The sequence below is a fragment of the Haemaphysalis longicornis genome, unplaced genomic scaffold (genome assembly GCF_048455015.1).
Source record: "Haemaphysalis longicornis isolate Haplotype H1 unplaced genomic scaffold, Haemaphysalis longicornis Haplotype H1 scaffold_1, whole genome shotgun sequence".
Taxonomy (NCBI): Eukaryota; Metazoa; Arthropoda; class Arachnida; order Ixodida; family Ixodidae; genus Haemaphysalis; species Haemaphysalis longicornis.
In genome coordinates, this window is record NW_027526203.1 from 478,600,083 (window position 1) to 478,618,597 (window position 18,515).

Consider the following 18,515-nt stretch of genomic DNA (forward strand, 5'->3'; position numbering starts at 1 on the left):
GACGCAGCGGCTGACGCGGGACTTGGCCGGTCTCATGCGGTTATTCGCCCTCTCAAGCGTGTCCGAACGACGCTCGCGCGACGCGTGATTTCGCGTCCATGTGGCTCGGGCTTAAGGTGGTAAAACCGGAAGCCAAGGGCCCCCAGTACTGTTGCGCCGTCGGCTGGCACAATAGTAACAAGAAGGCGAAAGAAAAGAATCTATCCGTGAATCCATCTGCAGATTCCTATAAAAGCGCACCAAAAGGAAAGATGGCAAGCATGGCTCATTGCGCTTCGAAAGATGAAATAAGCTGGCACATTTTGGTTTTTATTTGTGCACTTTCAATTTACATTCCCCGTCTTTCGAAATGGGAAGTAGTGTTCTAAATTATTTTCTTAAAAAATGCATGCATTTTCTTAAAAATGCATGCTTCCAATGATTGTTTTCCGCTATGATAAACGAACTTGGGAGTTTCTTAGCTGGTGCCGTTCGACAACGTCCATATATAACACAATAGGTTCACATTCTGTATGGATAAAAAAATATTTACTACCAATCTGCCTGGCTGTATTAGCTGCATTCATTCTTGTTATTGCAAGTTGGGTTCTGGGAGGAATTAAAGCGATCTGATTGCTCTTTGTTCGTTTTTTCTTCACATTTACAAATACTGGTAAATAAAAGAGTTATACACCACATTCGGTGTATTAATAGTAATTAAAAGTTATGCACCACAAGCTGTTTTGTTGTTTCCGCGAACTGTCACTCGAACCCATAGCAGGTCAATCTCTGACAAACGTTGCCAACAAACATTCATTCAAGGACAAGCAAAATGGTAATGTGGTTTTGTCAGCGACACCCATTTCATAGCGTGTGCCTTTTAAATGCGTTTTTTATAAGAGACAGCTGATTGTTTCAAGAGTCAGAAATAACATAACCATAATCAATCACGTTTATGTCACATTTCTTACATGGAAGCCTCAGTGTTTCTGCAGTCTATAATTTCCGGATGTCCGAAGCGCGAATACGCGAAGGAAGTGAGAAACAAGAGAAATATACGCTGTGACAAGCTGACCAGCTGTCGCCTTGCGACGAACCGATGGCAGCCGACGACCGCCGAACAGCGGGTTTCCTCCCTTGAAATCGCCGGGGCAAACGACAGGAAAAACGCCGACAAAAATGCAACTCAGTAACTGCTCTACGTCATGAAGTTCTAAATCCCACAGGAGTGTAACAGGTGAGTCCCCCGTAAACCGAACTTGCTGGACACGTGCTGACGCGTATATGGTTTCATAAGCCGAGAGAGAGACTAAACATATTTATTGTTTCCTAGTAAAGAGTCTTTCGGGTGGCCTCCTCATTCCAGGAGTCCGTTGGCACGGGCCGCGTCTTCTGCCCTCTCCACCAACTTGCGCTGGACGTCGAGGGAAGAGCTGGCCAAGGCGCTCTCCCAAAGCTCATAAGTGCGGAAGGGATTGGGCGGGTCAAGTGGGCTTCGTGTACAGCCGCCGACCACATGAAAGAGTGTCTCGGATTGCCCACAGAAGCGGCACGAACGGGGATACACGGTGGGGGCTATGTAGTTGAATCTGGTCGGGTGGGGGTAGAGAGAGAGAGAGAGAAACTCTTTATTAAAGAGGAAAGTGCAGAGAGGTTTGCCGACATCAGTTCGCCGGCATGCTACTCTGCGGGGAAAGGAGGAAAGGGAAAAAGGTAGCAGGTGTAGAGAAGAAAAGGAGAGTAGTAGTAGTGAAAAATAAATAAAATATGGTCCTTCTTCAGGGTATTGAGTTCAAGTATTAGTTTGCAGGGCGTGAAGTATGTTGTCATGGCCATTGGGTAGTTATTTGTGCGGTGGGGCGTACGTTTGTCGCTGTAGACGATAGTGCGCGGTAATCTCATGATGCGAGACCAGAGGAAGCGGACGCAGATCTTGGTCTTCAGGTGCTCGGCCGGTCAATTCTGGAGCTGTGAGATGGGCAATCTCATTCCCTGAGACTCCAATATGCGCAGGCGCCCAGATTATCTTAACGGGTCTCGCTAGTGGCTTCTGTTGCAGTATTTTAAGCACAATCTTGTGTATTTGACCGCAGGAAAAGCTGCGACAACCCCGTTGAGAGTCGGTAATTACGGTCTCAACTTGAGTTTGGGTAAGCGCCAAGGCAATGGCCGCTTCCTCAGCGAGTAAGGGGTTGGTTCGGTCCAGCGATACGCTGGGGCGGTGCTGTTGGCTGATGATAGCTGTCGCTACTGAGGCCCGCATTCCGGGATAGAGGGCCGCGTCCGTGTATTCCACGGTTTCCATACTGCTTTGAGATCTCCTGCTTCTCTCCGGTCGGCGTGGTGCACCGGGTGCATGTTTCGCGGGAGTACAGGCACTTTACTGTGTCTCCTGATATCATGCGGAATATCTGTCACTTGGGGTGTTGGGTGTTGAAGCGGAATCGACAGTCCTAGTCTCGAAAGGATGGATCTGCCGGTTTCTGTAGTGCCTAAGCTTGCCCCCTGGTGGGATAGATCTGCATCGATGAGTTCATCAGCTGTGTTGTTGACTCTGAGACGAAGCAGTTTGTCTGCTGAAGTGCTTATCGGTAGACCCTGAGCCTGTTTGTACGCTTTCTTATAATGGTGTCCAGTTTCTTCAGTTACGTTGCTGAAAGCAAAGCATAGGGTATTGCGTAAGTGATCCGCGAGATGACGAAGACCTGTACAAGTCGGAGTGTATCAGATTCGACCATGCCCCTTGTCTTTGTTGTTATGCGCTTGAGCATGTATGTGACTTGCTCCGTCATAGTCTTGATCTTGTTGATTGTCGTGATATTTTTCTTGTCAGCCTGAAAGGTGACACCGAGTATCTTGATACTTTGAGCAGGGGTGATAACGTGCCCATCCATGCGTATGTTGATGGTGGGTGTCCCTGAAGGTTGCTTTTTAGTTGAAGACGCGAGTAATAGTTCAAATTTTTGAGGGGCGCAGCTCAGTCCGCATGACCTTGGTTAGCCATTTACTACGTCGGCTGCTTCCTGCAGGCGCTCCTCCATTGCTCCTAGTGAACCCGTGGTGGACCAGATGGTAATTTCGTCCGCGTAGAGGCCATGATTTATACACTGAATAGAATTAAGTAGTGCAGGGAGTCCTATGAGAGCGATGTTAAACAGGAGGGGAGATAGTACAGCACCGTGTGGAGTTCCACGTCCTCCGATTGGAAAGGGCTCCGTGGTGTGGTCCCCTACTTTTAGTGTGGCTTTCCTATCTGTGAGGAAAGACTTGACATACTGGTAGGTCTTGACTCCGCAGTCTAGGGTGTTCAGCTTTTCCAGGATGGCCGTGTGTTTCACATTGTCGAAAGCACCCTTTAGATCCAGCGCCAATATAGCCGTAGGGGAATTACGGGCTGCGGGTCTCACTGCTTCCTCTTTTAGCTGGAGCAGAAAATCCTGCGTTGATAAATGGGGTCGGAAACCCACCATTTCTCGGGGCAGTTTTCCCGTATCGTCCAGAAAGGATTGAAGTCTTTTGAGGATGATGTGCTCCAGGAGTTTTCCTACGCACGAAGTAAGAGATATGGGCCGGAGGTTCTCTATACTGGGTGGCTTGCCTGGTTTCGGGATCAGCCGGACTTCCGCGGTCTTCCATTCCTCAGGTATGATTCCTGCCTTACAAATATTGTTGAATTAATTGGTGAGCTCTATTCATAAGCCGAAAGAAGATTTTACCCAGACCTCCTCTTAGCGCGAGAAATGCAGCACGCGCGCAGAGCAAAAAGCACGTGCCAAAGCGGCGGCAGCCCCCGCGTACTCCCAGAGAGGGCATTGGCTGCGAGGCCCACCACTGGAGAGGCCAGCGCTGTGATCGTTTTGACGTCATTTGAAGGATCACCGTTCTTATCTTGCTGCGTAGTTGGCTTGCAGCGCGTGACACTTCGCTTAGGAAGCGCGCACTAAAAGTATTTTCGTGTTAATTTCCTTCGTTTGAAGTTAATTCTGAGTGCGTCAAGCGCAGTTCGACCTCATGGGGACTTCATAACCGTATCAACTGTGGTAGATTATCCGCAAACACCATGAGCGTGGTGATGTATTACTTATGCGACCGAAGCGTAAGCAGCGGCTTGTTTCCCCGATCAACAATGTGGACTTCGACGATCGCCGAGGGAAGTTTCTAGATTTCCGTTGTTTGCAAGAAATGTATAAAGCAGGAAATCGTGAAGCGTTAACTCCTCGCTTAGCACACGCACCCGCCGTGCCTGCCCGCACGGCCGACGGTGCGGCTCGAACCGGCGCAGGTCACGGCAGCAACAACTTGTCGCCGCTTTTTAAAATCTTACAAGTCGTGGAAAAGAAGTTCCAGATTGGTGAAAGTTAATGTTAGTGTGATGAAAAATTCTGATAGGTAGTGTCATCAGCTGTGGTTTTCAAAGCGATGCTCAAATATCTGCCGCGATTTACGCCGACCGGCCGCGGAGGTCGGTCCCGGCAGATCCGGCCCGTTCACGCACGGTGCGGCGAGCAGCCGAAGGATGGCTATACTTTCGCGCAAGAATCGGCCGAGGCTGTGCAGGTATCTTGATCGTCGATCGCTTCAACGGAAATCACCGCGCTTACAGAGTTCCCAGAGCGGTGAAACGTTCTGTTAGGGACTGCCCCTCGCAACTCTAACGGCGATGAAATATCTGCTGCGACGCCAAGCCTAAAGTTCCCAACATCCGATTACGTGCATCCGATGCCGGCTGCGAGCTGTTGCAGAAGGCCCTCCCGTCGCGCACGCGCGTGTTGCGTTTGGGTTCCTCTAACTTCTTGGGGGCCCCCAACGTTCGGTTCTCCTATTCTAAATCTCCCCATTATCCGAAATCATTAACGACGTGTTTCGCCTCGTACGCAGCCTCGCCTTCTGTGAGCAGTAGTGAGTTTCGAAATTGATGCTTGAGAAAGGCCGGCTCACTGTAAACATACAAAACACGCTGCAATTATAAATTACCACGCCGAGCACCTAATGAAAACTAAATATAGCCTTGTCCAAACCCGCTCGAAGGCATTAAAAACTCCCGTTCATACCGTTCATATATAATTGCGGACAAGTCGCGAAAAGTAAACACCAGCCGTGCAGAGTACAGGCTACGGCAGTGATCGTTAATCAAATCCGGGCATGACTACAAAAAAAAAAAGTAGGGGAAATAGGCGCTGATTAAGCCAAACTGCAGACCATAACAATACTTTTAAGCATGTGCGGCGAAGAAATCTGATCACCGTTCTCGCGTAGTCATTCATTTACCAGGCAATACGAGCAGTTCGCGCGGTGAGATCATAAGTGAGCGACGCGTTTCCGTCGCTGTTACAAGGTGTTTCCTTGCACACACATGTCCCGTCGCAAGTATTTCATAATGAATTTACAGCGTACTTTTTTCGGCATCAGTTGCATCGTCCGTGGGGTTAGCTGGCTGCGTATGTAAGAGCTGTGGGTTGCGATGGTAGCAACTACCTAAACGCGGGTGGTGTCGCCGGGAACAAGCGAGTCGCTGATTGCTTGTCCGAATTATTTGGTTTACAGACAACTTTTATGGTAATTTGCATCAAATCCGCAAGGAGGGGGCGAGACGGTGGCCACAACAGCAACAACAAAAAAAAAAAAACACGCTTCCGCATACGAACGGGAAATGTGTTGTAGCAGACAACACGATTCGGCGTCCTACATGTGACGTCACTTGTAGGTGGCGCCACGGTATGTCCTCGAGGCCAATACGGTGCCTGGATGTTCCTCCAAAGAAAGCAAATAAATGATGACGACGATGATGATCCTGTGGTTGTAGAAACTAGAGCGCGCTTTTTTTCGCCCCCTTTTAATGTATAGCTTTGTTAGAGAGGTCTGGCTTTTCGAACTGAATCTTGAACAAAATACTAATTATGATTAACAGCTCTTTACGCACTTCAAACATCCTATACATTGTAATAATTAGTTATGTGTTCGGTTAGGGAGAGCAATCTTGCCCTCTGCGTGGCACTGCATGCACTGTGCACCTTCACGCGAGGTACAATCGACATCGGCATAGTGCATGAAATTACGTGAATGATACCGTGCTTACAAAACAGCAAAACTTTGGTGATAGTAATGCGTTAGGGATAAGTCACGAGGAAGGAAAGAACCTTTGGCAGACTAATTGAGCCTCGCGCTTAAGACCACTCCAGCCAGTTTTTTTTTTTTTCTGTTTGTTTTAGAGCCACGATTTGCATAATCGTGCCAAGACCAGGGGGGCACAGCGGAGACGCGCATACTGCCCTACGCAGCTGCACGAGCTGCCCGAATCGGCGGTGAAGAGGCGGCGTGCGTCCGAGCCGTTCTGGTGGAGCGCGGTCATCTAGTGAATGATACTGTGGGCAAGTGGGTTTGTGGGCACTTTTGATGGTTTCCACTGCTTCGAATGAATGGGGTATGGCACGGATTCGCGCCGTACGTGAGGAAATACAACGCGTGGGTTATCGCTAAATATCTGCTTCAGTCGTGGTAGCAGATTCAGTGCCTAGAGATCTAACGAGACGAACGATCCAACATGACGAAATATCCAACAGTGAAACTTCCATCTCGGTGGATCTTTCATCTCGTTGGATATTCAGGCTCGATTGGATCTTCTGTCTCGGTTGATCGTTCGTCTCGCTGGCCACGCGTGACTGATTGGGCCTTCTCACTCGGTGGATCTTCCGTCTCGTTTAACCTCCAGGCCACAAGCGGGAACTGCATGTGGGATGCAATGACAGATCTGGACGTCCAGGCTATGCTGACAACGAATGGAGTGACGCTGGCACAAATAAATATATCAGTTTCTTCGTGTCTTTTGATTCTTTCAAGTGCACCAGTTCGATTGATATACGGGTATGATATGATTGAAATGATATGATTTATATATACTGGGTTGAGGCCGGGCGGAATCGGTAGGTTAACTGCTTTTCTTTCCTACGTGGATTTTAGGTACGAAGCCCCTTAAGTGCTCGGGCTTTCGGCGTCTCATGTCGTAGTATTACATGGTCACGGTACTAAAACGCCGGTACACTTGTTTTCCAACGCCTCGCGCTAGAACGAAACGCGTACTAAAAGAACACACCGGTACAATCGTTTTCCAGTGCTTCGCGCTAGAACGCTTTGTGCTTTAAAGACACGAGACTTACAGCAGAGCTGTATACCTCTACCCTTCAAGGGTTTCATCTCGGTGGGCAAAAACGCCGAGGCCCCAAGAATACGCTTATACGCTGCATGCTTCACCCCTCCCGAGGTTTCACGTTAGAGGTGATGGCCCGGGATTTTAACACGAAAGTGTTTTATGCCCGGGTACACCAAGATCTTACTCACGTCATATCCGTCACAGAAGTGACGTCACCACAAAAAGTTACATTGACGCTGCGGCGCCCGAATCTGAGCCCATGCTCTGCAGAGCCCTCTCGCCGCAACGGGAGGTACGTGGCGCTCTATCCACTGCGCTATGAATAGCGACATGAGCAGCTCTACGAACGCACCTTATGTCCTTCCCTGTGACTCATTGAGATGATGCTGCTGACTAGCAGAAGCGAAGCGAAGTAGCGCATCATGACGCTAAGAGCGCCGACAGTTGGCGTCTCGATGCCAGCGCCTCCGTGTACGTGGGACGCGCATGAATCGAGGCAAGGCTCCGCTGTGGCGTTGTTCCCATCACTGTTGTGTTTCAAACTGCTGTTTCAGTGCATGTCATTTTTAGTTTTGTTGTCCCGGAATGAACGGTTTTTTTTTGTTTAGATGCGGAGCATCTTATAGTCTGGGTATATCCCGCGTCGGCGTCCGCACTCACACTGCGCATGCGCAACTCTCCTCCTTCCCTCTCTCCCACAGCTGCGCGATACTCCCGCCACTTCTTCTCTCGTACCAGCTGCGTGCACTTTGCTTTCGCTTCTCCCGCATTCTCGCTTCTGCTTACGCGGCGCATGCTCGGCGCTTGCGCATCTCTCCTCCTCTCGTCTCCTCTCCTTCAACCTTGAATGTAAATCGGGTAGCGCGCTGCGCGCGTTCAGTTCAGCGCTTGACTCCACTTCACTCTGTTCTTCCGATGAAGTGTGATGGAAGCAACAGTCCCGTCAGTTAGTGGGTTGGCGCAAGCAAGCGTCAGCACCACCCCAAAAACAACACAACGGGAACACAACGGGACCCCGAGATGCTCCGCATGTACTCAGCGTTCCCTTCGGGAAGATGGGGCTAATTTTTTTTAGGCGCGGAGTACCTTAGGACCGCACAATGTCGTCCGCGTCCGTGCGCAGAGCATTTACAATCGCAAAAAATCACACGGGCACCGGCAGGATTCGAGCCTGTGTCTGGATTCGAGCCTGTGTCTGGGCTACGACCGCGAGTTAGTGTACGAGAGTCAAACGGCTTACTCCTTCGCCTGTAATGGTGCGGAATACCTTAGGACCTCCCAATGTCCGTCCGCGTCCATCCGTGCGCCCACCACCACCAAGCGAAAATCAAGCAAAATTCGATTTGAGCCGCGAGCTGCAGTTTCATTTAGGGAATAATCAAGGTGCTACTCACGGCTCAGATCGAATGACGGTCGGGGCGTAACTTGGATGTCATTTCAAGCCCCCGTACTCCGCACCCTTACCATCATCAACGGAGTGGAGATGCAGCCATTTTTTGTTAGTTTCTTGCGTGTCGGCGTCCCCTCGTCTGTCGTGGTCAGGCTCGCGAACCCTTCCCACATGAAGGAGGTTCCTTTAACATTCAACCGCTCCTGTGAAGGCACTTTTCACATTCGTTTTTTACCGATTCCAATGAAAGAGGGATCAACCACAATGCTTTAGGGTGCTCTGCACATTTATTGGCATGCGCCATTTGCGCTGATTTGTGCACACTTCTCCTCTTCGTCGTCGTTCGTCGGAGTTCTTTTCCCGCTGGAAAAGTTCCAAGGTCAGCCAGTGGCGGTCCCGGGGGGGGGGGGGGGGGGGGGCTAAGGGGCGATCGCCTCTCCCCCCCACACACACGAGGTCCTCAGCTTCTTAATTTAGATGCGAAGCATCTAGTGGCCGGGGCTATGTCCCTCTCTTGTCGTTGTCATTTTTGTTGCGCCGTCCACACCCCCTTCTGCGCATGCTCGGCTTGCTGAACGCCCGGTCCCTTCTATGGCTCCTGGAGCGACAGTGTTGCCGGTGTCTTCCTGGGCCGGCACGAGACGAGCACGCTTCACGCGCCTTCGACGTTTCACCGTCGTCGGCAGCGGCGTGCGTCAGCGAGTCTCGGCGGGCCGTGATTACAAGCAGCTCACAACCATCTGGGGAACGTGCATCGACCTCATCTTCAGTAACTTCAGGGTTCCTCCACTACAACAGCCCTTGACTTTACATTTCACAGACCATAAGGCGGTCATAATCAAAGCGGAACGCCGACCACAGCTCGATGTCACCTACGTTGAACATGATGATGATAATGCCTAAATAAAGACAAAGTCATACCACGTACAACGTCTCTCTCTCTTTAATGCCTCTCCAATCTAACATCCCCCACCACCCTCCAATAAAATTACACCATCTTCCCGTAGGGGAACCCTGAGTAGTATGCGCAGCAGCCATGGGGTCAACGCAATTTCCCATTTCGTAGATCCGGTAAGTGAAAAGTGTGGTATGGAAACCAAACGGTAAATATAACGGTGGCTACGTACCTCAACCTAACGGAGACGACGAACTGAAAACTAATGGGCACTTGAATCGACCCCATGCCTGCTTCGCATACTACTCAGGGTTCCCCTACGGGAAGATGGTGTAATTCTTTTTGTTTTTTTAAGCATCGCACTTGTGCGAGGTCGTAAACGTGTTACGACCGGCAGAAATGCGGGCTTGGGTCAGCCGTTGCACCGCCTAAAGGGCGCCAAGAACCAATTTGTCGCTAAGTGATTTGTGCGCAAGCGGGTTACTCCGCATACGCGCACACCCCGGCATGGTTATCACCTCCTCCGCAGAACTCGTGCAAGTAGGGGAGCGGTTATTTATTTGCCCCTCTCTACTGAGTTCAGCGCCCCTCCAGCTGTACCGCGCGGCGGCTGCGATCTCCGCTGCTGCGTTACGCGGCGTCTCAGGCAGCAGCCCAGTCTGTCAGCTCTCCGCTGTTTCCTCGGCGTCGTTATTTTGTCATTTGGGCGGAGAGCGAGCCGCTGCGTGACGGGTGGTGGGAATGGCACACGAACTCTTCGTCAAAGCCGACGGGTTTCATCAACTTCCGTGTGAAGCCAAGCACCAACGCACAAGGGCAAACGCTGCCCGGCGTGAGTGCCGAACCATAAGGGGAGCGTTAGAAATTATGACGGAGGTTGAGCAATTTTTCTTGCGAACACTTGAGTAACGCAAACTTGCACTGTTCAAAAATGCACAATACAACGTAATAGAATAAATTACGGAGGATGCTGCGAACTTTCAAACAATGTGATGGAGATAGCCTAGTTGAAATTTCTGTTTAAAGCCGCGTTCAGCATCCCGCTGAACCACTCGGCCAGTCTGAAGTACAGCGCTTTCCGCCCGGGCACCAAGGGCACGTGCAAGATCAGCCCACCCATCTTTTTCCCTTTTCCGGCGCGTGATCCCCGGCTTGCGACGCGTGAATACCCATGAATACCTTCTAAGCCAGGTCCGGTAGCCTGTGATCCTTTAATAATAGCCTCGATTTATTCACAACAAGTGGGATTCAGTAGAAAAGATTGGGGGCTGGGCAAAAGTTCACAGGAAAATGGGCGCCAGGGATGCTGTGCGCAGAAAGTCCAAAAGTGATCGCTCAAAGCATTGGTAATATCTGAAAGTCAGTAAACAATGAGTCCCCTTGAGCAATTGATATAAGGGGCTTATGCTGGTTAGAATTATTCTGGAATTCATGAACTAATTTCATTTTTTTATGTTGTTACCAGACGTATTCAATTTAGTCCCTGTAGCGGCGTTTGGCTGCTTTGAGAAGCCAAGACAGAGCCTGGAAGTAATGTTCACAACATGCTCCAAGATTGCGGAATTTAAAAGTTTACGCTTCATTTGTTATGTCTGTTATCTTTTTTAGCGAGGCTACAAGAAGGGAGTTCGTAAGCAAAGGGCCGCGAGGGCCGGTGTACGCCTATTTGAAGTCATTAATGTTGTGCAGTAATGAACAGAATTAATAATCGCATCAGATGATAGCTGTAAGCGATATCATGATTCGTTAATGAATATGCTGGACCAGTCCACTTTTGATACAATGTTAATGCATTTTTCACAATCAAAGATTGGTTGCTCGCGGCTTTCTGCTCTTTGACAGCGGAGCTGTTTCACTAACAACCGGCAATTCGCCGTTGCAGCTAAAAATATCGGGGAAAGGCCGAGTGCGCGTTAGCGAATGCCTCGTAACTTTGATAGTATAAAAAGATTGTTTTCCCCCTCTCTCTCTATCTCTTTCTCTCTCTCGTAGCGCCCGCCGTTAGTAAGAAAACAGGCAAAAACCCCAGGGAGCGAGAAAATGCCGAGCGCTCCTGAGCGCGTACCTCGCGGCGACCGCCCAGTCTCCTGCTCACGCAGTGGCTTCAGGAAAAAAACGACAAATCAGCGCTGTCGTCAAGCGCTACCGCACCTGTAAAAAAGCTCCAGTGCTAATGCTAAAGTTGAAGAGCCATGCTGCTTGGGAGAGGCCACCGAGCCCGCCGCGTCCTCGAGAATTCGTTATGGATAATTGGGGACATGGCTACAGTGCACCACTCCTTCCTGAGACGACTTGCAGATCCCGCCACCGCTGCCTCGAGTCGATGAAGTCTACAATGTCGAGCATGACTTTGCATCCACCACCCACCGCGAAGAAGACGACGACCTCGCCGATGCGTATGACGACGATTATGAACACCGCAACTATGCAAATGAACAATGACACCATGCTCACCTACAACAGCTTCACGGGTGAGGGCGAAGCTTGAGGGATTGATTATGAGGTTTAACGTGCGGACGCTATGCAGTCGATGAGGCTCGCCGCAGTGGAGGGCGCGACCACCTGGGGATCTTAACGTGTGCCGAAATCTCACACACGGGCCTTTCGCATTTTGCCTCCATCCGATAAAGCGGCCGCCGCGACGGGCCATGGAGGTGAGGGAGAGGCTGTCTCCCTGTCTGGCTCCGCCCCCGCTGGTTCTCCTCGGTTTGGCTCGGGTTTCGAGTTTCTCTTGGAGGTTCGCTTTGCTGTTCTTGGTTCTACATTTCCGGTGGGCTCTTGGTGATTTGTTACAGCAACGTTCAGCCGTAATGCACATTTAGCCGTATCACCAACTTCAGCCTTAAAAAATGAGCAGGCAAAACACGCCAAAAAAGAAAGCAAGTGGCCGAAAACAATGAAATTGCGGGAAAGACGCGTCAAAATATATATGCAGGCTCTTGCACGTAACGCACAGCTGCGACAATGCCGAATGAAACTAGCTGCAGATCATTTGAACGGGTGAGCGGCTGAAACTGTCCCACTTCCGCCGTGTTGCGACGTTCAGCCGTAACGCACTTTTCGCCGTAGTGAGACTCTCCGCCGTGTTGCGACGCTCAGACGTAAGGCACCCTTCGCCGTAATGCGACGGTCCGCCGTAGTGAGATAGAACCAAACCTACAGCCCGCGGGCCGCATGCGGGGCAGTATTATGCGACCGCCAGCACGTCGTAACAAGCCCCACCCCTCCCCCTGTCACTTCCTCTCTGAAGGCCGACATGCCAGTTTTTTTTTACCTCAAATGGGGTTAGACGGCAGACAAGAACAGAGAATTGATTGCTTCCGCTTGGCATTATCTCCTTTTTCTACACTTAGACTAATGTCAGTAATTGTGAAAGCATTATTGAGAAAATCAGAACGTTCTTCGAAAGCTTTTTGTGTTCCGAGCCCGCGGACGAAGGCGAATGGGTTGGGCGAGATCACATCATGCGCATCAAGAAAACTCCGCATCACTGTGCAATCTGCTATTCTAATATAATGGCTATGGTGAGAAGAATGGAAATTTTTCAGTATTTCATATTGCAATTTTTCCTACCATTTTTGTACAATGAAATGCCGGGAGCTTTTTTAAAGCCACAGGTACAATTTGTGTATCAACGATGTTGTAGATTATAGCGTGTGACACACGTTTAATACGCTAAAAACACGTGCAGGGAACTGCGACCAAAATGATGTCAATTCCGGCATTTTTTGTTTGAAACTAAACAAGATACTGTTCAGGTCATATATGGCCCAGAAATTTAGAAAAGCTGATTTCAATGTAGACTGCAGCTCTGCCATTATGTATTTTAACTCCAAAAGGTCGTGTAATCTCGTTGTAAGTGAATTTACTGAGGTGATATTTGTTACAACAAAACCCTTGTTATGGAACTCTGTGAATTAGAAAGCGTGCTTGCGTCACTGAAGACAGGCGAAAAAAACGCATTTAAAAATTTCCAGCTGCATGGAATTCAGCAAGATTGGAGAACAATAGACTAGACGGTGGTACACAACAGCTTCAGTCGTAAGTTTCTTTTTTATAGTGCTTTGGATAAACAACGATCGTCTCTTGAAACCGAAAGGTACCGTTCATTCTGGTTCATTACGATTTTCCCATAACTTGCAATTGACTCAGTGGTAACGCCCCAGTTTGAAACAAGTGGCCCGGCATTGTCCACATATATATGCAGGCCTTTGCACATAACGCACAGCTGCGGCAATGCCGAATGAAACTAGCTGCAGATTATTCGAACGGCTGAACGACTGAAACTGTTCCCCTTCCGCCGTGCTGCGACATTCAGCCGTGACGCACTTTTCGCCGTAGAGAGACTCTCCGCCGTGTTGCGGCGTTCTGCCGTGACGCACTTTTCGCCGTAGCAAGACTCGCCGCCGTGATGCAATGCTCAGCCGTAATGCACTCTTCGCCGTAACGCGACTGTCCGTGGTAGTGGGACGATGCCTCGAAAACGACACTATAAAGCATCGTCCGCACCGCTAGGGATAGCGCCAATATCCGCCACGTGGTAAGCCTACAATTCATACCACAAACTACGTGCAGCGCTGTGAAGGCTACATTGTTGTCAACAGTCCGCGAACTCAGGACCCCGAGACGGGAGAAGAAAATATCTTTTCAGGGCCCTCTTCATGGTGAGTTTGGCGCCCTCAGTGGGCGGACAGTTGAAAACAGTGTAGCCTCCACAGTACTGCACGTAGCTTGTGGTATGAACTATAAACATCTTCGTCGGGACCAGCCGGGGTATACAGACAAAACAGCACGCGACGAAAGGGCGTGCGACATAAGAGCACCGACATAACAACACGGCATCAAAAGGGCACGCAAAAAAACACCACGCGACAGAAAAGCACAGCGTCAGAAGAGCACAGCGTCAGAAGTGCACACGACCAAAAAGCACAGCGACAGAATAGCCCAGCGACAAAGGCGCACGCGACAGAAGAGCACAGCGACAAAACAACACACGACAAAACAGCACAGCGCAAGGGCAGAGCACTGAAACAGTGGGGTTCGGTGGCGTAGCTATTGGTAGCTTGGGATAGTTCACTGGCGGTGTGGGCTCGGGCTTCGTAGCACGCATTTTCTCGGAGCCGGGCCGGGCTCGGGCTAGAACCAAATTTTTCTCTGGCCGTCCCACCCCGCGCCACCCGGGCCGTCCCTGAGGCCCGGCAATCATGTGCAGCAGATTATAAATTGATGACAACAAAAAAATTTGTGTTGATCTTTCGGGTTAAGTGACAACAAAAAGAAGTGAAGTATAAATTCATTAAGGCGCTGTTAAAAGATATGATAAAACGACGATTGCACTTAGAAAGCCATTACATCAATAAAAATTAATGTCTGGGCATAGTGTCTGGGCACCACCATAGTGGGAGAGAGTGGGTCAGAAAACGACGGCACTCCAGCCACATAGTACAACATGATTGTCTTTTCACTTTGCTTTTCAAACAAAAACAAACAGAACAAACGTGACGTGGACTTTGCACGGTGTGCAGAGTTTGAAGGACCAATTTTCGAAGCAGAGCCCATGATTTCCTCGGGGAAGAATTTTTTTATAACCATAATGGAAGGCAAGAAAGAACAGAAGCGCAGATAAAATACTGCTGCCAACGTAACTAGAGGAAAAGACAAAAATGACAGCATCTCCACTCCGTGAATGATGGCGAGGGTGCGGAGTATGGGGACTCGAAATGTCATCCAAGTTGCGCCTAGAGTGACATCCGATTTGCGCCCCGACCGTCATTCGATTTGAACCGTGAGTTGCACCTTGATTATTCCCTAAATTAAACTGCAACTCACGGCTCAAATCGAATTTCGCTTGATTTTCGCTTGATGGTGGTGTGCGCACGGATGGACGCGGACGGACATTGGGAGTCCTAAGGTACTCCGCACCGTGACAGGTGAGGGAGTAAGCCGTTTGACTCTAGTGTACTAACTCGCGGTCGTAGCCCAATGGGTAAGACGAATGACACTAACTCTGTCTGGTCTACCAGACACAGGCTCGAATCCTGCCGGTGCCTGTGTGATTTTTTGCGATTGTAAATGCTCTGCGCACAGACGCGGACGGACATTGTGCGGTCCTAAGGTACTCCGCACCTAAAATGAAGTGGTGAAACCGGCCCCATCGTCTGCTCAAGTTTCAGCAAGTAATGGAACAGCGAAAACTGCAGTATCTGCTGAAGAATTGCAATATTAAAAAAAAATTATCCTCTGGCTTGGAATCATTTAAAGTATCCTCGGTGTGCCTTGATTTTGAAGAGTGGCAAATGAAGTTCTATGACTACTGAAAACACGGTTTCTAGGTGAGGATATTTAAGTTGTACAAAGTTCGGTTCAAGTTTAGCAGAAATTTAATTCCAAATTAGTCGTATTCATTTTGCGCTTATGCTTTCTAAGCTAACAGCAAACTTCTTCGAGTTCATGTTTATAGCCTGTAGGACTAAGGATGACATTTAACAACAGTCTGGCGGGCTCGGCCTTATTTTATTGAATTCTGCCGGGCTCGGGCCTGGCTTGGGCTCAAATTTTAGAAGTTTGCCTGGCCCGGGCCTTGTCTCTATCGGGCAGTTTCGGGCGAGGCCTAGATATTGCGGCTCGTGTAGTGCTCTAGTTAGGGCCCTGCACAGGCCCGGGACGGCCCGAAAGCCCCAGCCGTGCCCGGCCCGTGGGCCGTGCTCGGGCCGGGCAGCACGCATTTTCTCGGGCCCGGCCCGGGCTTGGGCTTAAACAAAAAAAATCGCGCCAATCCATCCTGTGAATGTGGTTGGAAAGCAAAGCTGTAAACGGCACCCATAACGATTACTCAAGCGACGTCACTTAAAATCACTCACATCGCTTTACAAATAGTAAAACCAGAGCGAAGTGAAATGCACTTAACCACACCATTTATTACTTCAAAGAGATCTTCTTGGTAAGGTTAAATCAATGCATGATGCATGAACGGTGTTTGGTTGAGTTGTATTGGTGTAGCAAGAGTGGAAACTTTTTTTTATAAAATCAAAGTGAGCTCCAACCAGGTGTTAGACGATCTGACTTCTCCGTCTCTGCGCCGCGGACGGAGGCGACGAGACTTGCGGCTGAGATGGAAGAGGAAGAAATACTTCTGTTCAAATTTCTGAACGGCCCAGAGTGCAGCCTTGGGGAGTGATTCCTTCTTCTGTGGGGCCCATATGCACTCCGCGCGGCCTGTGTTCCGTCCACCCGCTGAAGTTGGGTAGGTAGAGAGGGGGTGGACAGCAGCATCTCCCATTGCTCTTGTTGGGTAGTTGACAGAAAGAAAGGAGGGTGCTTAGGGCTAAAGTCGCACACCCCGATTACGGGGCGGAGTGTTCCTACTTCTGAGCAAAATTTACATTCAGCGTCGTAGCGATTCGGATGCATTAAGTGAAGACGCGTAGGATGTGGGAAGGAGCCCCGATTGTATGAGTCGTTGGGTAGTTTGTTGTTCTTTGGAAAGGTCACGGTAAGGCGAAGGTACGGTCTGTCTCAGACGGCGATAATGCTGGGTTATCTCCCTGAACGTGACAAGCGGGTGACTGTCCTCGCGCAGCTCCACAGCACGGGAGGTAAAAGCGCAGGCTTGTTGGTTGGGCGTATTTGTTGCCCTCCATTGAAGCGTGAGGGGGTGTCCAGATGAGCTGAATGTAACCGTTTGGGGAGGGGTTTTTTAGAACGCGCAGTGCAGGTCAGGACACCCGACCCGACTGGTAATTCCAGTAGTCTTGCTGGAAATCGGTGACTACCCTCCGAACCCCTGGTTGAGTGAGAGCCAAAGTGATGGCTGCCTCTTCTGCTGCCGTCATTTCTTGGGTCCTAAGCGAGGTACACGCAAGGAGGTTGGTTCTGGAGGTAGCCACGATGATGGCGTATTGCTACCCTAGATTTGCAGGCGTCTGTGTAAATAACTGCGTTATCCCCACCGAGGGTGGTGTTTAGCGCTTGAGCCCGTGCTTTTCGGTGACCCTCGTCATGTGAGGGGTTCATATTTCTAAGCAAAGGGAGCATCTTTATTTTAGTCGCCAAGAGTCTGGGAGTACGTCAAGCGGAGTGACATTCTGGGCTGCCCAGCCAATCTGGTGAAGCATGCGGCTGAGTCGGACCTTAAGATTTGAAAGATGGCCTTCTATCAGCTCTTCCACAGTGTTGTGGAGTCCCGTGCTAAGCAGCCTCTGTGTGGACGCACTCATGAGAAGACCAATGGCCTGCTCGACCGCCTTTCTAATCATTATATAAGGCATCTCTATGTCTTCCTTGTCGAGAAGAAGACATGGGGTTGACGTAAGTGACTCTCGAGAGGACAAAATTTTCAATTAATCGAAAGGTACCGGATTCCTTTAGGCCTCGCTTCTTGGTGGCAAGTCGCCTGATCATGTGTATGATTTGATTAATGCTGTTTTTGAGGCGATGCAAGCAGACGTCCCTTTTGGTGTTAGCCTCGAGATGTAGTTCCAGGATCTTGATGCTGGGGCTTCGAGTGATGGTCTGGCCATCAAGGAGTATTTCAATGTATTCCTTGATTTGGCGTGAGGGCGGACGACAAGGAGCTGTGATTTTTTACGTAAACACTGGAGGCCACAGGCTTTAGCACATTGGCGTACTAGAAATGAGATGCTATGCATTGGTGTGAGCTTCCTTTAATTTTTGTAACTCTTAGCACATGAGCAAGGTGCGCACAGGGCCGCTAGACGGGCATGAGTGGTCGCGTGACGCTTTCACGTGGCATTCAGCGAGAACGAAGGGGGTAAACCCGTAGATGTACTTAGTGAGTACACCACCTGTCTTCCCTCTCTTCGTGTGGGCTCGTAGCTAAATTGGTAAGACGACGGGCTCTCTCTTTGTTAGTCTGTTAGTTCCAGGTTCGATTCCCGGCGGTGCCAGTAAATTCTTTTATTTGTTCGCTGGAGTTTTCTGGTGACACCAACGGTCGCGAAAGAACCCTTGGGGGGTAGAGGTAAAAAGCTTTGCTTTAAAAATTCAGAGCCATTCCAGCCTGTGATGAAGGATGACATGCCGAGCTGGGCGGAATCAAAGAAGGTCACGAAAGAAGGAGGTTGTGTGCAAGAGTTGCGCTTAAT